General features: G+C 40.8%; 1 protein-coding gene and 2 pseudogenes across 1 annotated transcript in view; all 3 read right to left on the bottom strand.

The window, feature by feature from the left end:
• The window catches only part of brf1a (BRF1 general transcription factor IIIB subunit a), a 90,876-nt gene extending 89,546 nt beyond the window's left edge, over nucleotides 1–1,330 (bottom strand). The window contains exon 1 of the mRNA XM_073483926.1: nucleotides 1,067–1,330. The gene's annotated coding sequence lies outside the window, so the exon portion shown is untranslated. The remainder of the gene's footprint in view (nucleotides 1–1,066) is intronic.
• Nucleotides 1,331–2,325: 995 nt separating this feature from the next.
• Nucleotides 2,326–7,706, bottom strand: LOC141010333 (uncharacterized; annotated as a pseudogene).
• A 1,699-nt stretch (nucleotides 7,707–9,405) lies between these two features.
• LOC141010206 (uncharacterized) lies at nucleotides 9,406–20,119 on the bottom strand (annotated as a pseudogene).
• Between the last annotated feature and the right edge of the window lie 2,032 nt (nucleotides 20,120–22,151).

The raw sequence follows: 22,151 nt of genomic DNA, 5'->3' as shown, positions 1-22,151 counted from the left end.
GTATCCGAGTACTCGGCCCCTGCACAGTGTGGTATGAGTACTCTTCCCTGAGTAAAGTATCCGAGTACTCGGCCCCTGCACAGTGTGGTATGAGTACTCTTCCCTGAGTAAAGTATCCGAGTACTTGGCCCCTCCACAGTGTGGTATGAGTACTCTTCCCTGAGTAAAGTATCCGAGTACTCGGCCCCTGCACAGTGTGTTATCAGTACTCCTTCTTGAGTAAAGTATCCGAGTACTCGGCCCCTGCACAGTGTGGTATGAGTACTCTTCCCTGAGTAAAGTATCCGAGTACTCGGCCCCTGCACAGTGTGGTATGAGTACTCTTCCCTGAGTAAAGTATCCGAGTACTCGGCCCCTGCACAGTGTGGTATGAGTACTCTTCCCTGAGTAAAGTATCCGAGTACTCGGCCCCTGCACAGTGTGGTATGAGTACTCTTCCCTGAGTAAAGTATCCGAGTACTCGGCCCCTGCACAGTGTGTTATCAGTACTCCTTCTTGAGTAAAGTATCCGAGTACTCGGCCCCTGCACAGTGTGGTATGAGTACTCTCCCCTGAGTAAAGTATCCGAGTACTCGGCCCCTGCACAGTGTGGTATGAGTACTCTCCCCTGAGTAAAGTATCCGAGTACTCGGCCCCTGCACAGCCCTCCGGTCCTCCTGCAGTGATTGTGCACATCCTCGCCGGCTGCTCTGCCTCATTAGCCGGTTAGCTACGTGGCACTGCTCAGCACCCGGCGGCTAACTCAGCGTTTTCTCATTCACTGAACAAAAAGCGACTCTTCCACAGACATAAACACCGAATCACCTCCACGAACCGTCTCACTTCTTGCTCTTGAACCAGGTTTCATTAATATTTCATTTAGCGGAGCAGCAGCGGTCCGAAGCTCACATGGAGCTCTGACAGCTGACTGGAAGCTAACAGAGCTGCTAGCCGGCGACACCGAGCACAGCAGACTGTGCACAGACATGTGCATTGTGTATCGATTATTAAATGGATGATGCAGGCTCACACACACACACAGACACACACGGGGACGGTCAGGCAGTGTGTGTGTCGGCGGACATACCTTCAGTCAGGTGGAGTCACTCAGCAGCCGCCTGCAGCCACGTCGGGACGCGTGTCAGCCTCCTCTGCTCTGTTTCCTCCAGTAACTCTGGTTTTTAAAGACTTTCTCATTGACTGTGAGGCTTATCTCATGTTAACTGTGGTCTGTAGAGAGCAAACAGCGACGTGACAGCACACACAGCTCTGAGAAATGCTGAAATATCGCTGCAATCCTCAACACAACACACCCAACATGTGCGTCTGATGCTGGGGACACACGGGCGAAACCAACTCGGTCCGGAGGGGTGGCGCGCTGTCAACATGTCTTTTAATTTAGATAATAATGATTGAAGTGGGTCAGATTTCGTGAATATTGAGTAAAATGATGTTCTTACTTTTATGTTGGGTGTTATAAAAATGTTTTAAAAAAAAGGTCCTGCGCTAAAAAGGTAAGTATATAAATGTTAATCTGGTAACAGACTCCCCCACTCGTGATGGCACTTCTTTAGGTCGATGCTTTTAAATGAACAGTTCAATGAAAATAAAATAAAATAAAATATCAGGTGAGATAAAATAAAATAATACAAAAAAAATAAAAATGATATGAAATAAAACACTTGTTTGTTTGATGATGTTTATTGTGTTGTTGTCCAACTACAAGTGGAATATAATAAAGTATATTCACTGAAGTACTGAACTTTACTTGTGTATTTCCATTTCTAGGCTACTTTACGTGCTTTTATTAATTTCCTTTTATTAACATTGCTTAATACAAAATATAAATCAACTAATAAAGTATGCATTTCATAGGTTAAACTCCACAGCAGTATATAAAGTACTTTCAAGATAATTATCTCCACCTTTACCAGCTGCAACATTAGTGACACTCAGAATTTCATGCATCAATGTTTGAAATACAAACATTAAAAGTTTGTTAAAAGTAATAATTCCTCCCATTCATACTCAACATTTAAGATCTCTTCTTAATGAGGAGTAACATCCAGGAACTGTCAACTTATTCTCATGCCAATGTAGGAGAAAAACTACGTATAAATTAATGTATTAATCACTTGAATAGGAGCACCACCTCCGTTCTTTTATCTCTTTGACTAATCTGGAGGAAATCAATCAAATTCGACTAGACAAGGTTAACTTATATCAACTTTTTCAATTCAATTTATTTAATCTCATTACTGCAGTAGTGGCTTCTACACACAGTTACCATTGGTTCTCCACAGTAAAACAAACCTCCACAGACAACGACATACGGTTAAATATATTTATTTTCATTGAAATAAATGAGATGGCAACTAAACAAGATTAACATGTAACAGAAAGACGGTGAGTCTGTAATGACTAATGTAATGAGTTTATGAATGAAATATGGGTGGATGGTGAAATTGCAGGTAGGGTGAAAGCAGTTAAATATTAAGAGAAAAGTTTGATGCTAACAGAGCCCTGACCAAATTTCTCCTGAACTTAAAGAATCTTCTTTCATTGGAAACCGCTCACACGGTTTCTTAAACAGCCTGTAACATATTTGTTAATGATGATGAAGAGGATGACGATGATGATGGTCTTCTTCAGTCGCTCTGAGTGGTGATTCTTAGGCTCTGACTGATGAACTACTTTGACTTATTATTATTAGACAAACTAAAACTAAACTAACATGTTTAATGTTTCAAATCGTGTTGATTTAATTCACTACAAAATTTGAAAGTCTTCCCACATGTGTTGCAAGAATACGGCTTCTCACCTGTGTGGACCCTCATGTGACGAGTTAACTGAGGACGAAGCACGAAAGCCTTCCCACAAATATCACAGGTAAAAGGCTTCTCACCTGTGTGGAATCTCATGTGTCGATTTAATTCAGTACAAGATTTGAAAGTCTTCTCACACATGTTGCAAGTATACGGCTTCTCACCTGTGTGGATTCGCATGTGGGTTGTTAAGTGAGAACTTGTGCGGAAAGTCTTCCCACATGTTTGGCAAGAATACAGCTTCTCACCAGTGTGGATTCTCATGTGAACTGTTAAGTTACTGTTTTTATTGAAAGTCTTCCCACATGTTTGGCAAGAATACAGCTTCTCACCTGTGTGGATTCTCATGTGAAATGTTAAGGATTCACTTCGGCTGAAAGCTTTCCCACATGTTTTGCAAGTATAAGGCTTCTCACCTGTGTGGGTTCTTAGGTGTGTATTCAATAGGGACTTAATCTTAAAAGCCTTTCCACATGTGTCACATTTGAAAGACTTTTTACCTGGGTGAGTGTTATGGTGAATGTCTGATGAGGTAGAGTTTTTTGCATTATCACTGTGACTTTTGCTTCTGTGATGTCTTTTCTTTTGTTTTGGCTCTCCATCTCCAGCTGATCCTGAATCTCCATGTTTTCCTCCTTTCTGATCTTGGCTCTCAGCTACATGAGAGTTGTTAGAGAGGAGCTGGTGGTCACTTTTTGGTTCTGCTTCACTGTGGTCACTTTCCTCATAAGTTGGAGTCAACATGACGGTATCCGTCTCAACCTTCAGTACAAGCTGCTCTCCCTCCCGACTGGTGCAGAGTTCCTCCTGTTCCTCTTTAATCTCTGGAGGCTCTGGGTCCTCTTGGTCCAGACTGGAGTTCCTCTCCTGGTTACAAACCTGCTGGTCAGCGAGAACCTCCTCCTCCTTACAGACATGTTGCTGTGGGAGCTCTGGAGGGACAGAGAACAAAAGGCAGAGATTATTTAATCAACCAATCAACCTTTATTTGTAGTAACTTGTATTATGTAAACCTGAGCACATTTCAATTCATCCTCAAATATGCATGTTCTTCTTCAGGAACAGCAACTGAACAGCAACTGAACAGCAACTGAACAGCATGCTCAGAGGTGAGTGCACTTCTCTGAGTGGTGATTAGCACCGGGATGAGTCTCCTGCATCCCTCTTGTTTGTAGCATGTAGGAGTGCGTTTCCCGCTCGTTATCAATAAAATGGGCAGTCCTTGCTTCACGTAGGACTCTGTGGCCTGTGAAGTCCATCCATCGCAGGTGAGCACAATTCTCTCTGCAGACTGGAGCGATCCTCCACCTTTCCTGTCGTCTCATCATAAAGAGCTGGAATAGCTTCTTCTGTGAAATATGTTCTGCTCTGTGTTTCATACCTTGGTTCCAGTGTTTGTACTATTTGGCAAAAAACATCATTTTCCTTGTCATGAATGTTTTGAATGTAAAATATACATTTTTCCCAATAGTTTCCAGCTCATCAGACCCACTAACTCAAAATCAATGCCGACATGTCTTCATAATAGGTTCAATGAGACACACATCTTTCTCTTTATATGTAAATCTTAGCATTATAGCTCAATAGCTCCCAGGTCATGTGATCAATTGACTCAAAATCAGTGTGGGATCATGTAACTACACCGGCTGCATGAGATACACCTCTTGTTTTTACATTTTACATCTGTTCATAATTTTTATTAATTTTTAGGTTATATGTAAATAGTAGCATTTTAGCTCAATAGCTTTAAACACAGTGGCTGTGTCCAAATTCAGGGGCTGCATCCTTCAAGGCCGCGTCCACTGTTGTTAAATGGGACGTTGGGGCATTAAAGTCTGTTTTGGTTAAAATCTACCAAACGTGTACATTTATTTGTGTGTGTACAATCTGTCAAATCTAAATTGAATTACCAACATTACAAAATAAACATTAACCCATTGGTGAATAACAACTATATTTACCACAACATTACCAGCGTCACGTATTTTAACTCAAGTTTAAAGTTCAAATTTGAGGGTTTTATTTTACTTGAAGTTTAACATATCTGGCGTTGGAGGTTCAAATGAGTAAAAACCGAGTATAAAGCCAAAACTCACATTTGAATGTCATGTCTGCGCCACTTGATGTCGCCATTTTCTCTTTCTTTCCCGCTTCTGTTTCGGGACTGAGCGGCGCGCAAAGGATATTGGGATATGGGAGGCCGCGAAGGACAGTAGCGCTGCGTCCTCCAACAAGGGGACATGAAGGCTGCATTTGAAGGAGCCTTCGAATTCGGACAGCCTTCGCGCAGCGTTGTGACGTAATTGGCCTTCAGATGCGCCCTTCGAAGGCGGACACAGCCAGAATGTCTGCTTTAAATGTCCCACATTTTTATTTTGAAAACCGGAAGTCGGTACACGCCGTAGCCGTCTTCTCCGTGCGTTAACTGTAAAGTCTGCAATACGGGTGCACTCGAAATGTTGGATAGGCTTGTGAATGTCTGTCGAATATCCAACTTAAAACTAACTTCACTGAAGTACTTTTCCTCACCTGTCCTGTGTAACTTTACTTGGGGTTTCCAGCAGATATCCAGCAGGACGCGCTGCCGATCGATCTCTTCCTCGTACTGGACGATAGTTGTTTTAAACACTCGGAATATTTCTTCAGCAGCAGCAGTTAGTCGCTCGTTGACAAACTCTCTCAAACTCTCAACTGAACTCATTGTTCTTTAATTACTAATTCAATAATGAGCTGCACTGTGACTCAGTACCGTCTTCCACTTCGTTCATTACACACAGGCAGCTAATGCTGCTAGCTGCTACTGTTTACTTCCGCTGGGTGTCACGCTGTTAAGCTCCGACGGGGGAAGTGCGGAGGCTTTTATTTCCGCTTCAGACTGAACACATTTTATTCAGAACCTGTTTAAAACATATCTGACTACACTTTTAAACTTCAATAAATAATTTGGACAAAAAATGTTGTCCAGTTGCTAAGCAAACTCCAAAATACTTTTATACATTTATTTATATTAATTTAATTAACTATATTTAACACCATTGTTATACTGTTTTTACACAGTGTGTTTACACTGTTTGTTGTACTCCTTGTATTAAGGTGTAGATCTACTCTGCTTAATTCTACAGAAGCCCTAAAGGGCCATGCATTCATACATTTTATTTCCTCCGTTTTCCCGTGATATCAATATCAATGTATTTAATCTCATTACTGCAGTAGTGGCTTCTACACACAGTTACCATTGGTTCTCCACATCAAAACAAACCTCGACAGACAACGACATACGGTTAAATATATTTATTTTCATTTAAGTAAATGAGATGGCAACCAAACAAGATTAACATGTAACAGAAAGACGGTGAGTCTGTAATGACTAATGTAATGAGTTTATGAATGAAATATGGGCGGATGGTGAAATTGCAGGTAGGGTGAAAGCAGTTAAATATTAAGAGAAAAGTTTGATGCTAACAGAGCCCTGACCAAATTTCTCCTGAACTTAAAGAATCTTCTTTCGTTGGAAACCGCTCACACGGTTTCTTAAACAGCCTGTCGCTGTAACGTCTTTGTTAATGATGATGGAGATGATGAAGGGGATGACGATGATGGTCTTGTTCAGTCGCTCTGAGTGGTGATTCTTAGGCTCTGACTGATGAACTACTTTAACTTATTATTATTAGAATTCAAGTCTAAAACTCACAGAAACTAACTAAAACTAAACAAACATTTTAATGTTTCAAATTGTGTTGATTTAATTCACTACAAAATTTGAAAGTCTTCCCACATGTGTTGCAAGAATACGGTTCCTCCCTGTGTGGACCCTCATGTGACGAGTTAAGTGAGTACCAAGCCCGAAAGCCTTCCCACAAATATCACAGGTAAAAGGCTTCTCACCTGTGTGGATTCTCATGTGAACTGTTAAGTTACTGTTTTTATTGAAAGTCTTCCCACATGTTCCACAAGAATACGGTGTCTCACCTGTGTGGGTTCGCATGTGAAATGTTAAGGATTCACTTCGGCTGAAAGTCTTCCTACATGTGTTGCAAGTATACGGTTTCTCACCTGTGTGGGTTCTCATGTGGACTGTTAAGTTACTGTTTTTATTGAAAGTCTTTCCACATGTTTGGCAAGAATACGGTGTCTCACCTGTGTGGGTTCTCATGTGGGCTGTCAAGTGAGTACTTGTGATGAAAGTCTTCCCACATGTTTGGCAAGAAAACGGTTTCTCACCTGTGTGGGTTCTCATGTGGACTGTTAAGTGAGCACTTCGGCTGAAAGCTTTCCCACATGTTTTGCAAGTATACGGCTTCTCACCTGTGTGGATTCTCATGTGAACTCTCAAGTCAGAAGGAAACCTGAAATCATTCCCACATGTGTTGCAAGAATAAGGCTTCTCACCTCTGTGGGTTCTTAGGTGTGTATTCAATCGGTACTTAAACTTAAAAGCCTTTCCACATGTGTCACAATTGAAAGACGTTTTACCTGGGTGAGTGTTATGGTGAATGTCTGATGAGGTAGAGTTTTTTGCATTTTCACTGTGACTTTTACTTCTGTGATGTCTTTTCTTTTGTTTTGGCTCTCCATCTCCAGCTGATCCTGAATCTCCATGTTTTCCTCCTTTCTGATCTTGGCTCTCAGCTACATGAGAGTTGTTGGAGAGGAGCTGGTGGTCACTTTTTGGTTCTGCTTCACTGTTGTCACTTTCCTCATAAGTTGGAGTCAACATGACGGCATCCGTCTCAACCTTCAGTACAAGCTGCTCTCCCTCCCGACTGGTGCAGAGTTCCTCCTGTTCCTCTTTAATCTCTGGAGGCTCTGGGTCCTCTTGGCCCAGACTGGAGTTCCTCTCCTGGTTACAGACCTGCTGGTCAGTGAGAACCTCCTCCTCCTTACAGACATGTTGCTGTGGGAGCTCTGGAGGGACAGAGAACAAAAGGCAGAGATTATTTAATCAACCAATCAACCTTTTTTTATAGTAACTTGTATTATGTAAACCTGAGCACATTTCAATTCATCCTCAAATATGCATGTTCTTCTTCAGGAACAGCAACTGAACAGCAACTGAACAGCAACTGAACAGCATGCTCAGAGGTGAGTGCACTTCTCTGAGTGGTGATTAGCACCGGTATGAGTCTCGTCCCTCTTGTTTGTAGTATGTAGGAGTGCATATCCCACTCGTTATCAATAAAATGGGCAGTCCTTGCTTCACGTAGGACTCTGTGGCCCGTGAAGTCCATCCATCGCAGGTGAGCACAATTCTGTCTGCAGACTGGAGCGATCCTCCACCTTTCCTCTCGTCTATTCATAAAGAGCTGGAATAGCTTCTTCTGTGAAATATGTTCTGCTCTGTATTTCATACCTTGGTTCCAGTGTTTGTAGCATTTGGCAAAAAACATCATTTTCGTTGTCATGAATTTTTTTAATGTAAAATCTACATTGTTCCCAATAGTTTCCAGCTCATGTGACCAACTGACTCAAAATCAATGCCGACATGTCTTCATAATAGGTTCAATGAGACACACCTCTTTCTGTTGAGTTTTAGTGCTCCTCATATTGTTCTGAACGTTTTGTTCTATAGAACATATTACATTACATTTGACATCTGTTCATAATTCTTATAAATTTTTAGGCTGTATGTAAATAGTAGCATTTTAGCTCAATAGCTTCCCAATAGTTTTAAATATCCCACATTTTTATGTTGAAAACAGGAAGTCGGTACACGCCGTAGCCGTCTTCTCCGTGCGTTAACTGTAAAGTCTGCAATACGGGTGCACTCGAAATGTTGGATAGGCTTGTTAATGTCTGTCGAATATCCAACTTAAAACTAACTTCACTGAAGTACTTGTCCTCACCTGTCCTGTGTAACTTTACTTGGGGTTTCCAGCAGATATCCAGCAGGACGCGCTGCCGATCGATCTCTTCCTCGTACTGGACGATAGTTGTTTTAAACACTCGGAATATTTCTTCAGCAGCAGCAGTTAGTCGCTCGTTGACAAACTCTCTCAAACTCTCAACTGAACTCATTGTTCTTTGATTACTAATTCAATAATGAGCTGCGCTGTGACTCAGTACCGTCTTCCACTTCGTTCATTACACACAGGCAGCTAATGCTGCTAGCTGCTACTGTTTACTTCCGCTGGGTGTCACGCTGTTAAGCTCCGACAGGGGAAGTGCGGAGGCTTTTAATTCCGCTTCAGACTGAACACATTTTATTCAGAACCTGTTTAAAACATATCTGACTACACTTTTAAACTTCAATAAATAATTTGACCAAAAAATGTTGTCCAGTTGCTAAGCAAACTCCCCAAAACTTTTATTTATATTAATTTAATTAACTATATTTAACACCATTTTTATACTATTTTTACACAGTGTGTTTACACTATGTTTGTTGTACTCCTTGAATTAAGGTGTAGATCTACTCTGCTTAATCCCACAAAGAAATGTGCCACTCTTTTCTAAGCTGCTACTTTGAACTAACAGCTTACTTTTTGGTTACTTACATGGAAGCTACTGGAAAAACTACAAGTATTTAACATATAGATGTTTGTAGAAAAGCAAGACACGAGGAGCGATAATAAGTGGGACACATGAGACCGATTAACTCGACTTTTTAATCATCATTTTCACAAATATGGGCAAATCAGCATGAAGATATTGACACAAACATATTGTGACATCTTCTCAATGGGAAATTATACACATTCAGCTTTCAGCTCATCATTTCTCCTGTGTATATTGAGCCTCTGAGGATTTTTCAAGTATATAATTTCAAGTTAAAGTTCTGGAATTATGCATGAAACACTAGAACTGAATCACCTCCAACATATTTCACAAATACAAAGCTACTCGCCTGTACGTGTCCTCAAATGTCTCTTCAAAGCAGACTGATCAGAGAAACTGTTCCCCCAGGTCTTTCAAAATTATGGCTTCTCACCTGTGTGGGTTCTCATGTGCCTTTTCAAACTAGATGAATCACGTACTGTTTTCCCACATGTGTTGCAAGAAAATGGTTTCTCACCTGTGTGGATTCTCATGTGACATTTTAAGTTACCGTTTTGCCTGAAAGTCTTCCCACATGTTTGGCAAGTATACGGCATCTCACCTTTGTGGATTCTCATGTGGACTGCTAAGTATCCAGTTCCGCTGAAAGCTTTCCCACATGTTTTGCAATTATACGGCTTCTCACCTGTGTGGATTCTCATGTGAAGTGTTAAGGATTCACTTCGGCTGAAAGCTTTCCCACATGTTTTGCAAGTATACGGCTTCTCACCAGTGTGGATTCTCATGTGACAAGTTAAGGTAGCACGAAGCCTGAAAGCCTTCCCACAAACTTCACAGATAAAAGGCCTCTCACCTGTGTGGATTCTCATGTGACCTTTTAAGTTACGGTTTTGCTTGAAAGTCTTCCCACATGTGTTGCAAGAAAACAATTTCTCACCTGTGTGGGTTCTCATGTGGACTTTTAAGTTTGCACATTGGCTGAAAGCTTTTCCACATGTTTTGCAAGTATACGGCTTCTCACCTGTGTGGGTTCGCATGTGAAGTCTCAAGTCAGAAGGAAACCTGAAATCATTCCCACATGTTTTGCAAGAAAACAGTTTCTCACCTGTGTGGGTTCTCATGTGGTCTGTTAAGTGAGAACTTCGGCTGAAAGTCTTCCCACATGTTTTGCAAGAATAAGGCTTCTCACCTGTGTGGGTTCTTAGGTGTGCATTCAATAGGGACTTAAACTTAAAAGCCTTTCCACATGTGTCACATTTGAAAGACTTTTTACATGGGTGAGTGTTATGGTGAATGTCTGATGAGGTAGAGTTTTTTGCATTATCACTGTGACTTTTGCTTCCCTGATGTCTTTTCTTTTGTTTTGGCTCTCCATCTCCAGCTGATCCTGAATCTCCATGTTTTCCTCCTTTCTGATCTTGGCTCTCAGCTACATGAGAGTTGTTGGAGAGGAGCTGGTGGTCACTTTTTGGTTCTGCTTCACTGTGGTCACTTTCCTCATAAGTTGGAGTCAACATGACGGTATCCGTCTCAACCTTCAGTACAAGCTGCTCTCCCTCCCGACTGGTGCAGAGTTCCTCCTGTTCCTCTTTAATCTCTGGAGGCTCTGGGTCCTCTTGGTCCAGACTGGAGTTCCTCTCCTGGTTACAGACCTGCTGGTCAGCAAGAACCTCCTCCTCCTTACAGACATGTTGCTGTGGGAGCTCTGGAGGGACAGAGAACAAAAGGCAGAGATTATTTAATCAACCAATCAACCTTTATTTGTAGTAACTTGTATTATGTAAACCTGAGCACATTTCAATTCATCCTCAAATATGCATGTTCTTCTTCAGGAACAGCAACTGAACAGCAACTGAACAGCAACTGAACAGCATGCTCAGAGGTGAGTGCACTTCTCTGAGTGGTGATTAGCACCGGTATGAGTCTCGTCCCTCTTGTTTGTAGCATGTAGGAGTGCGTTTCCCACTCGTTATCAATAAAATGGGCAGTCCTTGCTTCACGTAGGACTCTGTGGCCGTGAAGGGTTAGGGTCTTTTCAATCATCTCATCATAAAGAGCTGGAACATTTACATTTACATTGAGGGCATTAAGCAGACACTTTTTTCCAAAGCAACTTACAATGAGTACATTTGTCACACAAAAGAAACCACAACATATCACCGTTGATAAAGTAAAAAAGACAGAAACAATATTCAAGCCCTCATCTGAGCAAAGCAGCTGGGGTTAGTGTGAAATATTTTCTGCTCTGTATTTCATACCTTGGTTCCAGTGTTTGTAGCATTTGATTAAGAAAAATTGAATTTTCCTTGTTATTAATGTTTTGGATGTAAAATCTACATTTTTCCCAATAGTTTCCAGCTCATCTGACCCACTGACTCAAAATCAATGCCGACATGTCTTCATAATAGGTTCAATGAGACACACCTCTTTCTGTTGAGTTTTAGTGCTCCTCATAGTTTTCTGAACGTTTTGTGTGTAAAATCAGCATTTTTTGAGTGGAGTTTGGCTGCGGTCTTCTATAGAACGGAGCCCAGCCGTGCAGCGGGCACTCAGAACCTCCGGAGTCCCGGAGTGGAATGAACCAACACGAGGGAAACACTCGTCTGTTCACTCCATGTAGTGAAACGTGGCTGCGATGCATATCTCCCCCTCTATGGCCACTCCAGGGCTCTGAACATTAGTGTTGTTAAAATAATAAACTTGTCCTCACCTGTCCTGTGTAACTTTACTTGGGGTTTCCAGCAGATATCCAGCAGGACGCGCTGCCGATCGATCTCTTCCTCGTACTGGACGATAGTTGTTTTAAACACTCGGAATATGTCTTCAGCAGCAGCAGTTAGTCGCTCGTTGACAAACTCTCTCAAACTCTCAACTGAACTCATTGTTCTTTAATTACTAATTCAATAATGAGCTGCGCTGTGACTCAGTACCGTCTTCCACTTCGTTCATTACACACAGGCAGCTAATGCTGCTAGCTGCTACTGTTTACTTCCGCTGGGTGTCACGCTGTTAAGCTCCGACGGGGGAAGTGCGGAGGCTTTTATTTCCGCTTCAGACTGAACACATTTTATTCAGAACCTGTTTAAAACATATCTGACTACACTTTTAAACCTGAATAAATAATTTGGACAAAAAATGTTGTCCAGTTGCTAAACATACTCCCAAATACTTTTATTTATATGAATTTAATTAACTATATTTAACACCATTCTTATACTGTTTTTACACAGTGTGGTTACACTATGTTTGTTGTACTCCTTGTATTAAGGTGTAGATCTACTCTGCTTAATCCCACAAAGAAATGTGCCACTCTTTTCTAAACTGCTACTTTGAACTAACAGCTAACTTTCTGGTTACTTACATGGAAGCTACTGGAAAAACTACAAGTATTTAACATATAAATGTTTATAGAAAAGCATGACACGAGGAGCGATAATAAGTGGGACACATGAGACTGATTAACTAGACTATTTAATCATCATTTTCACAAATATGGGCAAATCAGCATGAAGATATTGACACAAACATATTGTGACATCGTCTCAAGGGGAACTTGTAAAACTTCAGCTTTCAGCTCATCATTTCTCCTGTGTATATTGAGCCTCTGAGGATTTTTCAAGTATATAATTTCAAGTAAAAGTTCTGCAATTATGCATGAAACACTAGAACTGAATCACATTCAACATATTTCGCAAATACAAAGCTACTCGCCTGTACGTGTCCTCAAATGTCTCTTCAAAGCAGACTGAGCAGAGAAACTTTTCCCCCAGGTCTTTCAAAATTATGGCTTCTCAAATGTGTGGATTCTCATGTGACATTTTATGGCACTGCTGTCCTTGAAAGTCTTCCCACATGTGTTGCAAGAATACGGCTTCTCACCTGTGTGGGTTCTCATGTGGACTGTTAAGTCAGCACTACGGTTGAAAGCTTTCCCACATGTTTTGCAAGTATATGGTTTCTCACCGGTGTGGGTTCTCATGTGCAGATTCAATTTACTATGAGTCTTGAAATCTTTCCCACATGTGTTGCAAGAATAAGGATTCTCACCAGTGTGGATTCTCATGTGGACTGTTAAGGTTGCACTTTGGCTGAAAGCTTTTCCACATGTTTTGCAAGTATACGGTTTCTCACCGGTGTGGGTTCTCATGTGCAGATGCAATTTACTATGAGTCTTGAAATCTTTCCCACATGTGTTGCAAGAATAAGGATTCTCACCTGTGTGGGTTCTCATGTGAACTGTTAAGTTACTGTTTTTATTGAAAGTCTTTCCACATGTTTGGCAAGAATACGGTTTCTCACCTGTGTGGGTTCTTAGGTGAGCATTCAATAGGGACGAGAACTTAAAAGCCTTTCCACATGTGTCACATTTGAAAGACTTTTTACCTGGGTGAGTGTTATGGTGAATGTCTGATGAGGTAGAGTTTTTTGCATTATCACTGTGACTTTTGCTTCCTTGATGTCTTTTCTTTTGTTTTGGCTCTCCATCTCCAGCTGATCCTGAATCTCCATGTTTTCCTCCTTTCTGATCTTGGCTCTCAGCTACATGAGAGTTGCTGGAGAGGAGCTGGTGGTCACTTTTTGGTTCTGCTTCACTGTGGTCACTTTCCTCATAAGTTGGAGTCAACATGACAGTATCCGTCTCAACCTTCAGTACAAGCTGCTCTCCCTCCCGACTGGTGCAGAGTTCCTCCTGTTCCTCTTTAATCTCTGGAGGCTCTGGGTCCTCTTGGTCCAGACTGGGGTTCCTCTCCTGGTTACAGACCTGCTGGTCAGCAAGAACCTCCTCCTCCTTACAGACATGTTGCTGTGGGAGCTCTGGAGGGACAGAGAACAAAAGGCAGAGATTATTTAATCAACCAATCAACCTTTATTTGTAGTAACTTGTATTATGTAAACCTGAGCACATTTCAATTCATCCTCAAATATGCATGTTCTTCTTCAGGAACAGCAACTGATCAGCAACTGAACAGCAACTGAACAGCATGCTCAGAGGTGAGTGCACTTCTCTGAGTGGTGATTAGCACCGGTATGAGTCTCGTCCCTCTTGTTTGTAGCATGTAGGAGTGCGTTTCCCACTCGTTATCAATAAAATGGGCAGTCCTTGCTTCACGTAGGACTCTGTGGCCGTGAAGGGTTAGGGTCTTTTCAATCATCTCATCATAAAGAGCTGGAACATTTACATTTACATTGAGGGCATTAAGCAGACACTTTTTTCCAAAGCAACTTACAATGAGTACATTTGTCACACAAAAGAAACCACAACATATCACCGTTGATAAAGTAAAAAAGACAGAAACAATATTCAAGCCCTCATCTGAGCAAAGCAGCTGGGGTTAGTGTGAAATATTTTCTGCTCTGTATTTCATACCTTGGTTCCAGTGTTTGTAGCATTTGATTAAGAAAAATGTAATTTTCCTTGTTATTAATGTTTTGGATGTAAAATCTACATTGTTCCCAATAGTTTCCAGCTCATCTGACCCACTGACTCAAAATCAATGCCGACATGTCTTCATAATAGGTTCAATGAGACACACCTCTTTCTGTTGAGTTTTAGTGCTCCTCATAGTTTTCTGAACGTTTTGTGTGTAAAATCAGCATTTTTTGAGTGGAGTTTGGCTGCGGTCTTCTATAGAACGGAGCCCAGCCGTGCAGCGGGCACTCAGAACCTCCGGAGTCCCGGAGTGGAATGAACCAACACGAGGGAAACACTCGTCTGTTCGCTCCGTGTAGTGAAACGTGGCTGCGATGCATATCTCCCCCTCTATGGCCACTCCAGGGCTCTGAACATTAGTGTTGTTAAAATAATAAACTTGTCCTCACCTGTCCTGTGTAACTTTACTTGGGGTTTCCAGCAGATATCCAGCAGGACGCGCTGCCGATCGATCTCTTCCTCGTACTGGACGATAGTTGTTTTAAACACTCGGAATATTTCTTCAGCAGCAGCAGTTAGTCGCTCGTTGACAAACTCTCTCAAACTCTCAACTGAACTCATTGTTCTTTAATTACTAATTCAATAATGAGCTGCGCTGTGACTCAGTACCGTCTTCCACTTCGTTCATTACACACAGGCAGCTAATGCTGCTAGCTGCTACTGTTTACTTCCGCTGGGTGTCACGCTGTTAAGCTCCGACGGGGGAAGTGCGGAGGCTTTTATTTCCGCTTCAGACTGAACACATTTTATTCAGAACCTGTTTAAAACATATCTGACTACACTTTTAAACTTCAATAAATAATTTGGATAAAAAATGTTGTCCAGTTGCTAAGCAAAGTCCAAAATACTTTTATACATTTATATTAATTTAATTAACTATATTTAACACCATTTTTTTTAATTGTTTTTACACAGTGTGTTTACACTATGTTTGTTGTACTCCTTGAATTAAGGTGTAGATCTACTCTGCTTAATTCCACAAAGAAATGTGCCACTCTTTTCTAAACTGCTACTTTGAACTAACAGCTAACTTTTTGGTTACGAGGTGTCTGTGTCACTACACATTCTGAGCTATGATTTGATTTCCACCTGGTACTTTGGGTTGTGGGGGTTAAGGAAGGTGTCAGATGGGGAGATCATCTGTTAAGTGACATTAGAGTAATTAGTCAGTTCTATGTGTGTTTTGGAGGGCAGTTGGAGGACAAGATAATAGAGTTTAACTGTTATGCCAAATGGTCAGGAGCCGGCTCAACTATACATTGCCCCAAAAGGACAGTGAGACAGTCAGGTCAGTTTTAGGGCACAAGTCCCAAAGAATGACATCAGCAGAGTAGGTAATCTATAGAGGAGGTGACATTCCATAGGAGGCCGGTCAACTCCTCTTTTGTCTATTGGATAGAGAAACCCTAAATCTACCAAAGTGACCAATTAGGAGAAGTAGGTAGGTGTGGGCGAAAGGGCTTTAAAAAGGCCCACGCAGATAGATGAGGTTAGGTGGGTACTACTAAAAGCAAGACACGAGGAGCGATAATAAGTGGGACACATGAGACCGATTAGATTGACTTTTTAATCATTTTCACAAATATGGGCAAATCAGCATGAAGTTATTGACACGTGATGTGATGGCACTCCTTTAGGTCGCTACTTTTAAATGAACAGTTCAATAATATAAATTAAGATAAAATAAAATAAAATAATACAAAATAAAATAAAATAAAACAAAATAATATGAAATAAAACACTTGCTTGTTTGATGATGTTTATTGTGTTGTTGTCCAACTACAAGTGGAACATAATAAAGTATATTCACTGAAGTACTGAACTTTACTTGTATATTTCAATTTTTAGGCTACTTTACATACTTTTACTAATTTACATCTTTTTACACTGATTAATACAAAATATAAATCAACTAATAAAGTATGCATTTTAAAGGTTAAACTCCACAGCAGTATATAAAGTACTTTAAAGATAATTATCTCCACCTTTACCAGCTGCAACATTAGTGACACTCAGAATTTCATGCATCAATGTTTGAAATACAAACATTAAAAGTTTGTTTGTTTTTTGCAGTAATAATTCCTCCCATTCATACTCAACATTTAAGATCTCTTCTTAATGAGGAGTAACATCTAGGAACTGTCAGCTTATTCTCATGCCAATGTAGGAGAAACACTACGTATAAATTAATGTATTAATCACTTGAATAGGGGCACCACCTCCGTTCTTTTATCTCTTTGACTAATCCAGAGTAAATTAATCAAACGACTAGACAAGGTTAAATTATATCAATATCAATTTATTCAAATCAATTTATTTAATCTCATTACTGAAGTAGTGGCTTCTACACACAGTTACAATTGGTTCTCCACAGTAAAACAAACCTCCACAGACAACGACATACGGTTAAATATATTTATTTTCATTTAAATAAATGAGATGGCAACTAAACAAGATTAACATGTAACAGAAAGATGTTGAGTCTGTAATGACTAATGTAATGAGTTTATGAATGAAATATGGGTGGATGGTGAAATTGCAGGTAGGGTGAAAGCAGTTAAATATTAAGAGAAAAGTTTGATGCTAACAGAGCCCTAACCAAATTTCTCCTGAACTTAAAGAATCTTCTTTCGTTGGAAACCGCCCACACGGTTTCTTAAACAGCCTGTAACGTATTTGTTAATGATGATGGAGATGATGAAGGGGATGACGATGATGATGGTCTTCCTCAGTCGCTCTGAGTGGTGATTCTTAGGCTCTGACTGATGAACTACTTTGACTTATTATTATTATTAGAATCCAAGTCTAGAACTCACAGAAACTAACTAAAACTAAACTAACATTTTAATATTTCAAATCGTGTTGATTTAATTCACTACAAAATTTGAAAGTCTTCCCACATGTGTTGCAAGAATACGGTTCCCCCCTGTGTGGACCCTCATGTGACGAGTTAAGAGAGTAGCACGCCCGAAAGCCTTCCCACAAATATCACAGGTAAAAGGCTCCTCACCTGTGTGGATTCTCATGTGGACTGTTAAGTGAACACTTTGGCTGAAAGTCTTCCCACATGTTTGGCAAGAATACAGTTTCTCACCTCTGTGGGTTCTTAGGTGTGCATTCAATCGGGACTTAAACTTGAAAGCCTTTCCACATGTGTTGCAAGTATACGGCTTCTCACCTGTGTGGATTCTCATGTGAACTGTTAAGTTACTGTTTTTATTGAAAGTCTTCCCACATCTTCCGCAAGAATACGGTGTCTCACCTGTGTGGGTTCTCATGTGAAATGTTAAGGATTCACTTCGGCTGAAAGCTTTCCCACATGTGTTGCAAGTATATGGCTTCTCACCTGTGTGGGTTCTCATGTGAACTGTTAAGTTACAGTTTTTATTGAAAGTCTTTCCACATGTTTGGCAAGAATACGGTGTCTCACCTGTGTGGGTTCTCATGTGGGCTGTCAAGTGAGTACTTGTGCTGAAAGTCTTCCCACATGTTTGGCAAGAATACGGTTTCTCACCTGTGTGGGTTCTCAAGTGGACTGTTAAGTGAGCACTTCGGTTGAAAGATTTCCCACATGTTTGGCAAGAATAAGGCTTCTCACCTGTGTGGGTTCTTAGGTGAGCATTCAATAGGGACTTAATCTTAAAAGCCTTTCCACATGTGTCACATTTGAAAGACTTTTTATCTGGGTGAGTGTTATGGCAAATGTCTGATGAGGTAGAGTTTTTTGCATTATCACTGTGACTTTTGCTTCCGTGATGTCTTTTCTTTTGTTTTGGCTCTCCATCTCCAGCTGATCCTGAATCTCCATGTTTTCCTCCTTTCTGATCTTGGCTCTCAGCTACATGAGAGTTGTTAGAGAGGAGCTGGTGGTCACTTTTTGGTTCTGCTTCACTGTGGTCACTTTCCTCATAAGTTGGAGTCAACATGACGGTATCCGTCTCAACCTTCAGTGCAAGCTGCTCTCCCTCCCGACTGGTGCAGAGTTCCTCCTGTTCCTCTTTAATCTCTGGAGGCTCTGGGTCCTCTTGGTCCAGACTGGAGTTCCTCTCCTGGTTACAGACCTGCTGGTCAGCGAGAACCTCCTCCTCCTTACAGACATGTTGCTGTGGGAGCTCTGGAGGGACAGAGAACAAAAGGCAGAGATTATTTAATCAACCAATCAATCTTTATTTGTAGTAACTTGTATTATGTAAACCTGAGCCAGTTTCAATTCATCCGCAAATATGCATGTTCTTCTTCAGGAAGAGCAACTGAACAGCATGCTCAGAGGTGAGTGCACTTCTCTGAGTGGTGATTAGCACCGGTATGAGTCTCGTCCCTCTTGTTTGTAGCATGTAGGAGTGCATTTCCCACTCGTTATCAATAAAATGGGCAGTCCTTGCTTCACGTAGGACTCTGTGGCCCGTGAAGTCCATCCATCGCAGGTGAGCACAATTCTCTCTGCAGACTGGAGCGATCCTCCACCTTTCCTCTCGTCTCATCATAAAGAGCTGGAATAGCTTCTTCTGTGAAATATTTTCTGCTCTGTATTTCATACCTTGGTTCCAGTGTTTGTAGCATTTGGCAAAAACCATCATTTTCTTTGCCATGAATGTTTTGAATGTAAAATCTACATTTTTTTCAATCACTTCCAGGTCATCTGACCAATTGACTCCAAACCAATGCCGAATTGTATTAATACAATAGGTGTTTAGGACACACCTCGTTATATGGATTTTAGTGCTCCTCATACTTGTTATTAATGTTTTGAATGTAAAATCTACATTTTTCCCAATAGTTTCCAGCTCATCCTACCCACTGACTCAAAATCAATGCCGACATGTCTTCATAATAGGTTCAATGAGACACACCTCTTTCTGTTGAGTTTTAGTGCTCCTCATATTGTTCTGAACGTTTTGTGTGTAAAATCAGCATTTTTTGAGTGGAGTTTGGCTGCGGTCTTCTATAGAACGGAGCCCAGCCGTGCAGCGGGCACTCAGAACCTCCGGAGTCCCGGAGTGGAATGAACCAACACGAGGGAAACACTCGTCTGTTCGCTCCGTGTAGTGAAACGTGGCTGCGATGCATATCTCCCCCTCTATGGCCACTCCAGGGCTCTGAACATTAGTGTTGTTAAAATAATAAACTTGTCCTCACCTGTCCTGTGTAACTTTACTTGGGGTTTCCAGCAGATATCCAGCAGGACGCGCTGCCGATCGATCTCTTCCTCGTACTGGACGATAGTTGTTTTAAACACTCGGAATATTTCTTCAGCAGCAGCAGTTAGTCGCTGGTTGACAAACTCTCTCAAACTCTCAACTGAACTCATTGTTCTTTAATTACTAATTCAATAATGAGCTGCGCTGTGACTCAGTACCGTCTTCCACTTCGTTCATTACACACAGGCAGCTAATGCTGCTAGCTGCTACTGTTTACTTCCGCTGGGTGTCACGCTGTTAAGCTCCGACGGGGGAAGTGCGGAGGCTTTTAATTCCGCTTCAGACTCAACACATTTTATTCAGAACCTGTTTAAAACATATCTGACTACACTTTTAAACCTGAATAAATAATTTGGATAAAAAATGTTGTCCAGTTGCTAAGCAAACTCCAAAATACTTTTATACATTTATTTATATTAATTTAATTAACTATATTTAACACCATTGTTATACTGTTTTTACACAGTGTGTTTACACTATGTTTGTTGTACTCCTTGTATTAAGGTGTAGATCTACTCTGCTTAATACTACGGAAGCCCTAAAGGGCCATGCATTCATACATTTTATTTCCTCCGTTTTCCCGTGATAACAAGTTAATTTAATTTGTCTTCTCGAGATCTCAAGTTATTATCTCGAAATAACAACTGCGGTTTTCCGGAGATAATGATATAATTAAGTTGAGATCTCAAGATAATGACTGTGAAATGATGGCCTGAGATTTCCATCACACACAAGTGGCATGGCATGCTGACATCAGGCTCACTTAGATTGCGCCGCCGATATAGCTGAAGCCTTGCTAACCGTGTTTTTAGATTACGCACACTAATGTGTATATTATCTGTAATAAAGGCATAATGCTATTTCAGCCTGTGTCAGGCCTTGATTGAAAAGATATGTGACGCCGTGATCGAAATGCTCCTGCTCCTCTGACATTGCTAGACTGAATGATGTTTCCTGCAATGATTTAATATACTACACTATCGTTTTGTTTTCTCAAGATCTCGAATCAATTATCCCGTTATCTCGGGAAAACGGCAGTTGTTATTTCGTAATAGTAACTCAAGATCTCGGGAAAACAAATGAAATTAACTCGTTATCACGGGAAAACGGAGGAAACAAAATGTATGAATGCATGGCCCTTTAGGGCTTCCATATCAATCCACAAAGAAATGTGCTACTCTTTTCTAAACTGCTACTTTCAACTAACGGCTAACTTTCTGGTTACTTACATGGAAGCTACTGGAAAAACTACAAGTATTTAACTTATAAATGTTTATAGAAAAGCATGACACGAGGAGCGATAATAAGTGGGACACATGAGACCGATTAACTCGACTTTTTAATCATCATTTTCACAAATATGGGCAAATCAGCATGAAGACATAGACACAAACATATTGTGACATCTTCTCAATGGGAAATTATACACATTCAGCTTTCAGCTCATCATTTCTCCTGTGTATATTGAGCCTCTGAGGATTTTTCAAGTATATAATTTCGAGTTAAAGTTCTGCAATTATGCATGAAACACTAGAACTGAATCACCTCCAACATTTTCCCAAATAAAAAGCTACTCGCTTGTACGTGTCCTCAAATGTCTCTTCAAAGCGACTGATCAGAGAAACTTTTCCTCCGGGTCTTGCAAAATTATGGCTTCTCACATGTGTGGATTCTCATGTGGACTGTTAAGTTTGCACTTCAGTTGAAAGCTTCTGTCGTGTCTCAATTTCTTATTCTTTGTTTGTTCAGAGTTTCAAAAAGCTACCAATGAAAATGAAATAATCTCCAGGACTTCTCTTAAGGTGAGTCCAGTAATGTTTGATGTCGACAAATAAAACATGAGATCTCACAGACAAAAGCTCATCACCCTGCACGAGGCTAAACATGTGCCCACCCATGCCAACATTGGTCAAGACAACCTCCTCACTGGGCATACGCTTTGAAGTCCCTTTGCAGCTGGTATCCTGGACTTCCCCTGCACATCTTATCTACTGTGCTGCCACTTTGCGGCCTTGAACGCTCCTCCACTGTGCTGCAGCCATGAGACTTTTCTTTTTTAACTCTAATTCTTCTCCTTGATGTGTTCCACTGCCCTACTGACTGCATTTCTTTTAAAAATAATAATAAAAGTGTGGTATATTTGGTTACATGATTTCACTCCAAGTTAAAACAATTCAGTAGTTTAATCATCAATTCGATCAATAGTTGCATGTTCAATCAACT

The sequence above is a fragment of the Pagrus major genome, chromosome 16, assembly GCF_040436345.1.
Source record: "Pagrus major chromosome 16, Pma_NU_1.0".
Taxonomy (NCBI): domain Eukaryota; kingdom Metazoa; phylum Chordata; class Actinopteri; order Spariformes; family Sparidae; genus Pagrus; species Pagrus major.
The sequence above is the reverse complement of the archived record's forward strand: the minus strand, read 5'-3'. Positions and strand labels throughout refer to the sequence as shown.